Source organism: Haematobia irritans, chromosome 2 (assembly GCF_050003625.1).
Source record: "Haematobia irritans isolate KBUSLIRL chromosome 2, ASM5000362v1, whole genome shotgun sequence".
NCBI lineage: Eukaryota > Metazoa > Arthropoda > Insecta > Diptera > Muscidae > Haematobia > Haematobia irritans.
Genome location: NC_134398.1, coordinates 1384086 through 1396308, shown reverse-complemented (window position 1 = coordinate 1396308; position 12223 = coordinate 1384086). Strand labels below are relative to the sequence as shown.

Genomic DNA, 12223 nt, shown 5'->3' with positions numbered 1-12223 from the left:
TCCAATGGATACAAGTAGTGATGCCATTTACGTTAAACAAAACTCAATCTTGTCATAGGAAAGGGAGATGGAATTTATGACCTCCTCATTCTCCCTCTTCCGTTTTTGATAGGGATTTTATGACTGCCATCATTTTTTCTGTTTTCCCATTTTCAACCTTGGCTCCAGTCTGTCTGGCAAGTGTTTCTGTTCGTGAACTTTTTTATTTCTACCCTTACCACTGTTACGACTTCACATTATCATTTTGTTTTCTTTTTCGAATAACATGTATGTGTGTGTGTACATAGCTTCATCGTCTCATCTCTGCAGGTTCAATTTCGATGACAGGCAAATTTTATGTTGTTGTTTGTTTTTGTAGTTTATGATTATTTTTCTTTATGATATTCGAAACTTTTGAAATGGGAAATCACCCGATAACGAAGATTACTTTTTGTTCCTTTTCTTCGCTTGTTGATCAATTATTAGAACAGCTATCTCAAACTCTCAACATAAGGATATTCAAAGATAAACTTTTGTAAGTTGGTTAAGCGTATTTGTGGTTGACAGTGTCTGGTACAGTAGTAATTTTGGTAATTTTTGGGGGGGGAAGGTTATATCTCACCGAAGAATGAATATTTACATTTTTTGAGTAATTTCTGCTGGTTTCACATACACCTACAGAAGGAATATGATCACCTCAAACATGTTTCAAGAGCAAAATGTTATTTTTGGACGGAGAACATGGAACATTTTTGTCTCAAAAATTTTGTTTTCTCGCCAAAAATGTATATGGTTGCCAAAATCAGATACATAATTTCTGAGAAAATAACATAATTGCGATAAACATGTTACGTGTTCCCCGTCAAAAAATAATATTTTGCTCTTGAAACATGTTTGAGGTGATCATATTCCTTCTCTGGGTGTAGACATAGAAACAAAGTTCTCTGATAAAAATCAACTTTAAGGAAAAATTCTTCTTCTTTTAAATTTGAAGATCTAACTTTCTAACGTGAAAATATGTTTTTTCTTAGTATTATGAAATGTCCCTTTACGTTAAAACAATTTAGAGTCAAAAACAATGACAAAGAGTCACTTTTATCTGAAGTAGCTTTCTCTCATATTTTTTGGTTAAATTTGACTGAATTTTTTTAAGTATCGATACCCTTAAACGTAGTCACTTCAACTATATTAAGATTACACATTTTTTGATGCAATTAGATCTTACTTGTGTGGGGGAAACTTTACATAAAAATACAAATTGATCTTGAATTGAATTGAGGGAATAAAATATTTTTATTAAATATTAGTTAGACATTTGCATTAACACTACTTATTCCTCTTTTTAATTTTGTACCCATACCATTATTTATGCTTTGAACAAATATTTTTTCTTTGATTTCATAAAAAAAAACAATCCACTCGTTATAAATTAGCTAAATAAAATATTAATTAAGCAGAAACTAACGCAGTGTTATAATGAGATTATATTCACAAACACTTACACTCAAAAAAAGTGAACTCTCTATTTCACTAAACTTTAACTTTTTATTTAAATAATAATTTTTTGCGTACATTAGTTAAATTAACTTAAAAAACGAGAAAAAATTATACACAAATTAAGCATAACGATTTACTAAATTCGTATTTTTCACAAATTGTTCATCCTTAAATTTTTAATTTTTACTACAAATGCGTCCATCACACGCTCACAAAAAATCGCTTCTGTAACATATACTCCCAAACATATTTTGCTTCAAGCATATACATTTTTGGCTATTGCCCAAACATTTATATGTTTGATCTCTTCCAATATATAATATGTTTGAAAGCATATTGGTCTAAACAATATATGTTTGGGTAGTCAATTTCCAAACATTTTGTATTTTTGCATCCAAATTCAATAATGTTGTCTTCCAAAAAACAATATGTTATTATGTGAACATATAATATGTTTGGAAGCATTTTGCACCCAAAAATATTATATGCTTAAAAAAATTCTCCCAAACAATATTGTGCTCAAAATTTTATTTATTTATTTATATATTTACAATCATAATGAATTATGAAAATAAACAGGTAATATAGGTGCTAACAACATATGTTTTCGACCTGAATGCTCAAAATTTTGTTTCTGCCCAATAGTATATTTCTCCACATCTTTCTCACTTCCACGAGATTTTTTAGTTCTTAGCACCTTTTTCTGTAATACAAACATTGTAGAAGAAATTATTCAATTGTATGATTTTTTTATTTATTATATTTAAAAACATTTTATGTCCCAAACATAATATGTTCTAACATATTAACATGTATGTCCCAAACATGTTATGCTAGTTTATGAACATTATTTGCTTGCACTCAAAAATATTGTGTTTAAAAATTTGTGTTCCAAACATATAATGTTTATAGCCAAACATATGAAAAACAGTCTTTTTCATCCGTGCATGAAGTACATATGTCACACCGAAAAAAATTGAACTGTTTTATAGGAAGAATGAACTACCTCGCACGAAAATTGAACTAAATTGTACTCCACATTTTGAGATTTCCACAAAGCGTTGTTAAAACCAGGAAAATTTAATTCCCTGTTGTACTTTTTAACTGTAGTTCATGAAATTACATCCTCTCATAGAAGAAAAAATGAACTAAAAATAAAGAAGAAAATCATTGGCTCCAAATCATCACCATTTTAACCATACAGTAGTTCATTCTTACTATTTTTGCGAATCGTACGAAAATCTTCGTTTGCTTTAGTTCATATTGAACTTATGTGTACGGTCATTGAACTTTATACCCACGTTTAGTTCATAAAACTTTTGAGACATACTTAAACAAGTAAGATTCCATTAAGCTGTAGAAAGTTTCGAAAAAAATAATAAAATTTAACTACTAGCAAATAATTTTTTTCCAATAAAAATAAGTTAAATTTAGCGTTAGTTTAACTACGGAAATTTTTTTCTGTGCACTAAATACATTCTTGAAATTTTGAACTCCAATTTTTTCTTCAAACTACAAAATTTTCTTTAACAAGTGAAAAAAATGATGTCTAATAAATTTTCTTGAATTTGTCGAAAAATATTTACTTATTTTTTTATTTCGACATGATGCCAGCGTTTGTAATACTGTTAGTTAAAATTTTCTAAAAATATTCAAAATTTTCTAAAATTAACCAAAAGTTTTCTTCCTGGTGGGTTCACTGTTATTTCAGTGTACTATTGACTAAAAGTAGATATTCTGCGAAATGCTTTCGCATTATCTATACTTTAAATTTATAATGAAGAAAAGTAGATTTCAATACAGCGTAGGCATAAAAGAAAGTTTTAATTCTGAAAGGACTATTTTCCCCCCAATGTTTACTATTTCATAAATGCTTAGAAATCCACTGCAAAAGATCAATAAACAGTATTATGATTAATCATTTTAGTGATAAACTCATTGTACCCCACTCTAATTTGTGGCCAGGATAATATAACTATGCACATATTATAGACCCACAATTCCTATGATTTATTTTTGTAATCAAACGTCACTAGCTTCGAATATACATATCTAGCTTCGAATCCTCATTATTATTTTTATTAAAATTTCATATATAAGCCCTCATAGGTAAACACCCATCGATCTTACACACAAATACCCTTCTGGGTTATATTCTTCGATATTTGTTCGAGAGTTTTTCCCTGAATTTATGATGAAGTGTTAGTGTGTGAATATGCTCTTAAATACGTTCATACGCATACACAAGTATCTGTGCATATGAATAAAATAAAGAAAACAACATTTGGCATAAAATCCACAGGCCATGAAAAAACAACACAAACATCAACAGAACAAAATAAATACAACGAACAACAACACATTGCCATTAGCTGTATTGAGTCAGTCTTTATGAGACAACATTGTGTGTATAAATATGTGTGTATAATTTATGTATATGTTTACCACTGTAGCATAGTAAGATTTCCTTCAGATTGTCTCTTTTTATGTTGATGTGAGTATTCTCCAATGATTATTTCCACTCTCGAATTACTCTGTGCTACAAAAATTAAATAACATGCAGATTCATTCGCAATCAAGAATCATTATCCTTCTCTCACAAATAGGTCAACAGAATGATACGTTATATTTCAGTACAGGAAAAAATATATTACAGTCACAATAAGAACACCAAGGAGGAATAGAAAACCCAAAACAAATAAAGAATTTTTAATTAATATCTGTTTGTATTTATGGTGATAGAAAATAAATCCTAAAACAACAGTTACGTATTATGAAACTATGTGTTGCCGCCCCTAGTCACAAGTACAGTTATGTAGAACATATATATCGAATAAACACTAGGCTGAGTCGCAAATCATGTTAGGGAACATGTGTGCCTTCTGTCTATACAACAACTCTGGGCACACAAAACAAAAATATCGCAAATCATGTTGGGGAACATGTGTGCCTTTTGTCTATGCAACAACTCTAGGCACACAAAACAATAATATCTCTCTCTTTAAGGAGATAAAGTCATAATACACAAGTCAAGATACATGAGATACTTAGAGATGAAAAGTTATTTTCATACCAACAAATTGACCCGCATTAAATCTCACCCATTTTTTGCTCTCATTTCTACAATATATACAACATCGTAAAGACTATTGCAAGAGTTCATGCGACTCTTCTACCCCTTATACCCACCATATTGATAGTAAAACAACAGTTAACAGGTGTCTCTATGGTTGTTCAAAGTAGACAAATACCTATGCACAGCAACTGATACGACATAGATACACGCACTTTGTTGACATTGCTGCTCTATCGACCCCCACAAAGGCCATCGAAAGGTTCATTTTCATTATCACTATCTCTTGGAGTACAATTATAGGTGAGTGTGGGTGAGTTTAATTATGCAAGTGAATGAATATATGTGTAAATCTATAATCAATTACATTGAATCTTGATTATAATTTCCAATATGGTAATGTACTGGGAATGAGGTATTTTTGGAAAACGCGAAAACTAATTGCCATAGATAACAATTCTAGGAACCACGCATTGTGTGTAACTTATGAGATTTTAACTAAACTAAATTTTGTAAAAGTAGTTTAAAATAGTTTCTCAATAAAATAGGATTATTCTTTGAAATTTGTCTTCTTCCATTAAATTTAATGCTGTTCTATGATTTCGCAAAGGCCTTCGATATGGTGGACCATCAGATTTTGCTTGAGAAGATGAAGTGGTTTGGGATTGGTGGACTTAAGTTAGAACTATTTCGTGATTATTTTAAAAATAGAATGCAGTTCGTTCAGATTAATTGGAAGAAAAGTTTTTTGGGTGCAGTTAAATTTGGCGTGCCACAGGGTAGTGGACTAGGTCCATTGCTGTTTTCGATTTATTTGAACGATTTAGCAAGCATTACTTTTGATGGCAAACTTTTTATGTTTGCTGATGACATATGCCTTTTTTATCCATATAAGTATGATATGGCTTTAAGGTGTAGTATTGAACGAGATGCTGCCGTTTGAATATGCCAGATTAAATCGGTTGACTCTTAATACAGATACGACTAAAATAGTAAGATTTCGTCCGCATTCTGTAGCTCTGAATCGGGAGTTTAGTGTTTCGGTAAACGGGAAATCGATTGAGGAGTCTAGTTATGTTGAATATTTAGGTGTTTTGCTTCAAGGTAATATGGCGTGGGACTTGCATGTAAACGAATTGAAAAGGAAAGTCGCTCCGGCCGAATTTTATATAAATTGAGATGGAAGCTAGACGAAAGATGTAAATTGTTGATATTTAACGCCTTAATACAGTCGCATCTGAATTATTTGGCAATAGCGTATGGATGCAATAAGAGTAGTATTTATTTGAAATCCTTGCAAAGTTCCCAATATAGAGCTTTGAAAAATGTTTATAACTTACCTATCAACTTTTCTATATCTATAGCGGAAAGTACACTTCCTATTCATGGTATTTATCAATATCAAGTGCTGCTTTTTGTGTATAAATGTTTACATGACATTGGTCACCACACCATGAAATTTGATCTAATTCAGTCTCATTTTAATACAAGAAATCAAGGAAATATTAAAGTACTGCGCTGTAGACTGGAAAAGTGTAAGCAAAGGATTGTTTATTCGGGAGGATTAATATGCAACGAGTTACCACAAAATATACAAACCATTTCATGTATTGCAAGATATAAGTTGGAGTTTATAAGGCAAAGGTTGTAAAAATGGAGATTAGTTATACAATTACACACCCACACACAAATTTCATGTATTGAATAATAATAATAATAATTTATTCATAATTTTTTATAAACTATAGCCAAAAATAATTTATGTATTTATATTAATTATTGTTGCCAATTTCCTCTATAATGCCTCTTGGTGCTGAGGACCATTTTTTTATGAATGTAAATATTGAGTTATACAAAACAAATACAAATAAAAATATTAATGCAAATTTTAATGAGTATAAAGAAAAAATATGAAATTAAAAATAAAAATACATATTTAAATTTTGCATATAAAGGTGAGTACTATGTTCGGTTTTCGAGTTAGGTTAGGTTAGGTTAGGTGGCAGCCCGATGTATCAGGCTCACTTACACTATTCAGTCCATTGAGATACCACATTGGTGAGTTTTCGAGTTGAAAATCACTTTATTTTCGCGATTACTTTTCCTGAAATGATCAAAATTATAAATGAAAAAAAAACATATTCCCATTGTTCAAAACAAATATGCTTTGAACATGGGATCTCTGAGGGGTTCTAATCAAAACAAATGCATATGGAACAAATACGTCCTATGTACCTAAATATTAATAATCTCCAGCATAGTGTTTATATTCAAGTTTGTTACTTTCTCTTTCCACTTGTGAAGATAAGAGCAACGATCAAAATTAACCACCCATTCTAAGAAACACTTATGTGTGAGGGTGTTTTCAAAGGGTTACAACAAAAGAATGATAACAGGTTATTATTGTCTTGTTAAGATTTTCAATATTCTAGATATAAGTTTATATTCAATAAAGAAATTAGTATTCATTTGGAACTCAACGAGAAAAGATTGACTTGGGATTTCAAATGGGGCTCATTGCAATTGCTGTCAATGACAATTAATTGTACTCCCATAATGTCTTGCCGAAATTTAGAGGAATAAGGAACTACATATCAATTGAGTTAATATTGAACTGTTTTAATAAAGTAACCGCGAAAATTTCAACTCGAAAAGCAAACATAGTACTTACCTTAAGACAAAAACTAATTTTATGTTAGCCTGATATAAATTTACATCTCAATTAATTATTATACAAATTATTTAAATTTAATTCGAACTTATTACACGATAAGGGAATATGCATTATTAAGTTATTGAAGATACCAATGAATTCAAGTCTAGCTATACTTTCATCGCAGGCAAAAGCGAATTTCCATAACCTTTAGATATAGCAACCTCTTTGAAGAGAATATGATAAGTAGTGCTAATTTGAAAGCAACATTCACAAAATTGTAAATAATGTGTACTAGTAAAATAAACTGAAAAACTATCTATAAATATATCTTGTCCGTATATTAAACATTAAATTTGTTTGTAGCATTGTAGACACGCTTATTCCATAACTTGACAACAATACAGGAATTGAGCAGCATATGCATAGAGCATGCTGCTCAATTTCCAAATTAAAAATCTATTTAAGCAAACCTTTTAACCCTTATTTATTGTACACTAAAGCGCTTTAAATTGCATCATGAGGACCAACATTTAGTTTAATTTTTTATTCAGTTCCTTTTTAAGCTGATAAGCATATGCATTATTTTCCAAAACCTTATTCTTATAATTCAAACTAATAAATTTCAAAGAAAACTTTGCTATTTTCCTCAACTCCATTTTTAAAGAATAATAGGATCAAGTTCTTTTGTTTTAATGAAATTAACATAATTCTTCGTCTTTCACATCAATGTCAGCAAGATTTATCTTTACTAATGAATAAACCATGACCCGGATTTCATAAATACGTTGGCCCATTAACTGTTCTAATTTCATTATAATCTTGAAGATGTAAAAAAAAACTGGAGAGTACCACCTTGGTGGGTCTGTCGAGAACGGTAATTATTATGAGTACAACATTAAATATCCCAAATATTTACTTTGAAACAAATCGAGCTATTTTAGCAAAATATGTGACAACAAACAAGTCTGGAATTCTCTTGAAACACACAAACAGCCCATCAGCAACAGAATATTTACGTTGATTCTTATACGATTACAACCCAAAATACAAATGGAACTTTGAGGGAGTGTTACTTGTTTGGAATTATTTCGATTGTGGTTACTTGCTTAAACTTAAACTGTGTGTGTGTCAACAGAATGAAAGGACCCTTGACTAGGAGTAGACAATGAGAATATTTTGCTTTTTCCCCTGTATTCACTGTGACAGGGTAATTTCCATTAATTATAAATAAATGACAACAGAATGGTATTGTATAGGAAATCTTGATAGAGATTGAGATTCAGCCAAGGATAACAAGAGATGATTTGTATCAGATAATGGTTTCTCGTTGTTCAAGGATGAAAATGTTTGCGGGGCAAATGTTGCGGGCAATTAGCATTGGATACAATTATATAAATTTCTTGATTTAATTTCACCATGGCGTAAACTTAATATTAATTCTAAGGGGAAATCTAAAGGAAGAAACAATTGCTGCTATATGTCATCCACACTGAATTTTAAAACACCTATATATAAATGAAAATATGTATGTCATATTTCCATTTTATGTTGAAAATATTGAACATAGAAAATATTAGTGCACAAAATATTGGGTTAAAAACGAATTGTCTATATATCACCTCAAAAGAAATTCTTGTGAAGTGAAAATTATGTCCATCTCTAGAACGTTTGTGGATGTACATTAAATATTATGACTTGATGGGTTCTTATAGAATTTTAACGCATATTCCTTACATAGATATTAGAGCTCGATCGAAGAACCGGCTTCGGTCGATATTCGGCGATGAATAGGTCTTCAGCGTCAAGAGGCCTATTAGGTTAGGTTAGGTGGCTGCCCGATATATCAGGCTCACTTAGACTATTCAATCCATTGTGATACCACAGTGGTGAACTTCACTCTTATCACTGAGTGCTGCCCGATTCCATGTTAAGCTCAATGACAAGGGACCTCCCTTTTCTAGCCGAGTCCGAACGGCGTCCCACATTACAGTGAAAAGCTTTGAAACACTCAGAAATGTCACCAGCATAACTGAGGTGGGATAATCCACCGTTGAAAAACTTTTTGGTGTTCGGTCGAAGCAGGAATCGAACCCACGACCTTGTGTATGCAAGGCGGGCATGCTAACCATTGTACCACGGTGGCTCCCAAGAGGCCTATTAACCGAAGCCGAAGCGTTTTGAAACCGAATTGTCTCAATGTTGAATTTGTATCAGTCAAAACACCCAGTAAGAAAAATTATAACAAAAATTGCGCTTCGGTCGAGCTCTAATAGATATATACAAATCTCATCTGATTTTGTTTACAATTAAAAAAAAAAAAAAAACGAATGTCTGTAGGAGGGATACATCCTACAGACACAGATAACACCTTAAGTGTTAGAAAGACATTTGTTGAATTTGTTTTTATTCATACTCACACTCCTCATACTATACAAGACAAAATGATATTTCCATTATAGCCCAGTTGTTTTGCTTTCGTATTGTTCGCAAAAATATTTTTTCTTGTCCAAAAACAGAGGGGACTTAAATTCAATAGTGGTGCGTTTGCTTTCTGTGAACATTGACCTTTTTCACAAAAAGGATATGGGATAAAACATTTAGAAATGTTGTAAAAATATAAGGAAGGCGAAGGGCACAAATATGTCTCACATACAGTCCCTTCCTTGTACAAGTGCCTTAAGGTACTATATGCGAAAAGTAAGTAAAGAGTATCATCATAAAGGTAAAATATAATAACAACCGAACAATAAGGCCATAAATGTAAAATAAACATAAACCTCAGCTATAACAGCAAGTTGTCCTAAAGCAACAAAATGTATTGAAAAGGAGAGGTCAAAAATGAATTCAAGGTTCAGGAAACGCTGCGCCAAGGTAAGGGATTTGTATTTGGGATCCGTCTAGTTGAACAAATGGGCAATTAAGAACTGTATAATGAGACTTGCCTCCTTTGGATCAGCAGGAGACGCAAATGTTTTTTCGGGTCAAGAAAGATTATTAAATGTTAATCATGTTACTTATGCTGGCATAGCTTTACAATGAATTCTGTTAGGCAGGGCGTATGATTGACGATAGTGTGCAACACATGGACGTATGAGCATTTTTAATTTCTTCATGATTCTTTCAATTGTAATTTTATATGACACGATCAAAAACAATTCCTTGGTATAGGCGACATCCCAATACATAACAAAAGTACTAACACGTTGGGTAAATTTAATGGAATCCCAGCAAAAAATTTGGAAGTTCTTCTAAAGGCACAATTTAAAAGCACTTCCAAAAAATGTCCTTCCAAAGATTTCTTTATTTTAACTGCAAAGGAAGTTCTTTTAATTCAATTTTTTTAAAAATTGAATTGAAAATTAAATTTTGCTAAATCTATTCTAGAAAAAAATGCGAATTTCTGAAAATTTTAGAGGTCAATCGTTTCAGGCAAGCGTTAGAATGCATTAAAAATCATAAAAAATATTATAAAATTATTTATTCGTCAAAATATCACAATTTGTTTAGATTCACATCCAAATCACTGACTTCGGATCACACCTTAAGAAGTGATGCAAATTCAATGCAACGGCTGTTGAAATGGTGGACATCCGTTCTATGACAAGCCCATGTTATTGTAAATTCATCGCTTCTGCACCCATTTTGCACCACTTCTGGGTCCAGAAAGAACATTTACACTACTTTTGTTGGCGACACTTGCTTTGCTAGGGTACTTAGCCATAAGCATACTAGAAAAGTGAGTTAATAAAATAGAAAGATTTAATTTTAACAAGTAAGGATCTAAATTTTCGATACCATATCACATCCGTCAAATATGTTTGGGGCTATATATAAAGGTTTGTTCCAAATACATACATTTAAATATCACTCGATCTGGACAGAATTTAATAGACTTCTACAAAATCTACAGACTAAAAATTTAAGTCGGTTAATGCACTAGGGTGGAACACAATGTTAGTAAAAAATGTGGGAAACATTTAAATCTGACGCAATTTTAAAGAAAAGAAATTTGTCACGCATAGCTACAATGCTAATTCTACTCCCTGTGCAAAATTTCAACTAAATCGGAGTTAAAAATTGGCATCTGTGGTCATATGACTGTAAATCAGGCGAAAACTATATATGGGAGATATATCTAAATCTTAACCGATTTCAACCAAATTTGGCACGCATAGCTACAGTGCTAATTTTACTCCCTGTGCAAAATTTCAACTAAATCGGAGCACAAAATTGGCCTCTGTGGTCATATGAGAGTAAATCGGGCGAAAGCTGTATATGGGAGCTATATCTAAATCTTAACCGATTTCAACCAAATTTGGCACGCATAGCTACAATGCTAATTCTACTCCCTGTGCAAAATTTCAATTTAATCGGAGTAAAATATTGGCCACTGTGGTCATATGAGTGTAAATCAAGCGAACGATATATATGGGAGCTATATCTAAATTTGAACCGATTTCAATAAAATTTGGCACACTTAACTACACTACTAATTGTACTCCTAGTGCAAAATTTCAACCAAATTGGGGTAAAACTCTGGCTTCTGGGACCGTATTAGTCCATATCGGGCGAAAGATATATATGGGAGCTATATCTAAATCTGAACCGATTTCAATAAAATCAATAGGGTTCTATTCTGAGCCAAAACACATATTTGTGCCAAATTTGAAGTCGATTAGACTAAAACTGCGACCTAGACTTTGATTACAAAAATGTATTCACGGACACACGGACAGACGGCCATTGCTATATCGACTCAGGAGCCCACCCTGAGAATTTTTGCCAAAGACACCATATGTCTATCTCGTCTCCTTCTGGGTGTTGCAAACATATGCACTAACTTATAATACCCTGTTCCACAGTGTGGCGCAGGGTATAAAGCAAGGAGAAATTTAACCATATCTTTCATCTACTCTTCACTCAGAATGCATCAAAATACTACGATAGTTATATTTTATTAATTTTTTAATTAAAATTTTCGTTTGCAAGATGTTACCAAACCCAAATGCATTTTTTCT

At 31.8% G+C, this 12223-nt stretch overlaps 1 protein-coding gene across 1 annotated transcript in view; it reads left to right on the top strand.

Moving 5' to 3' along the window:
- The window catches only part of LOC142223180 (uncharacterized), an 87538-nt gene that overhangs the window by 72585 nt on the left and 2730 nt on the right, over window positions 1–12223 (top strand). The window lies entirely within an intron of this gene.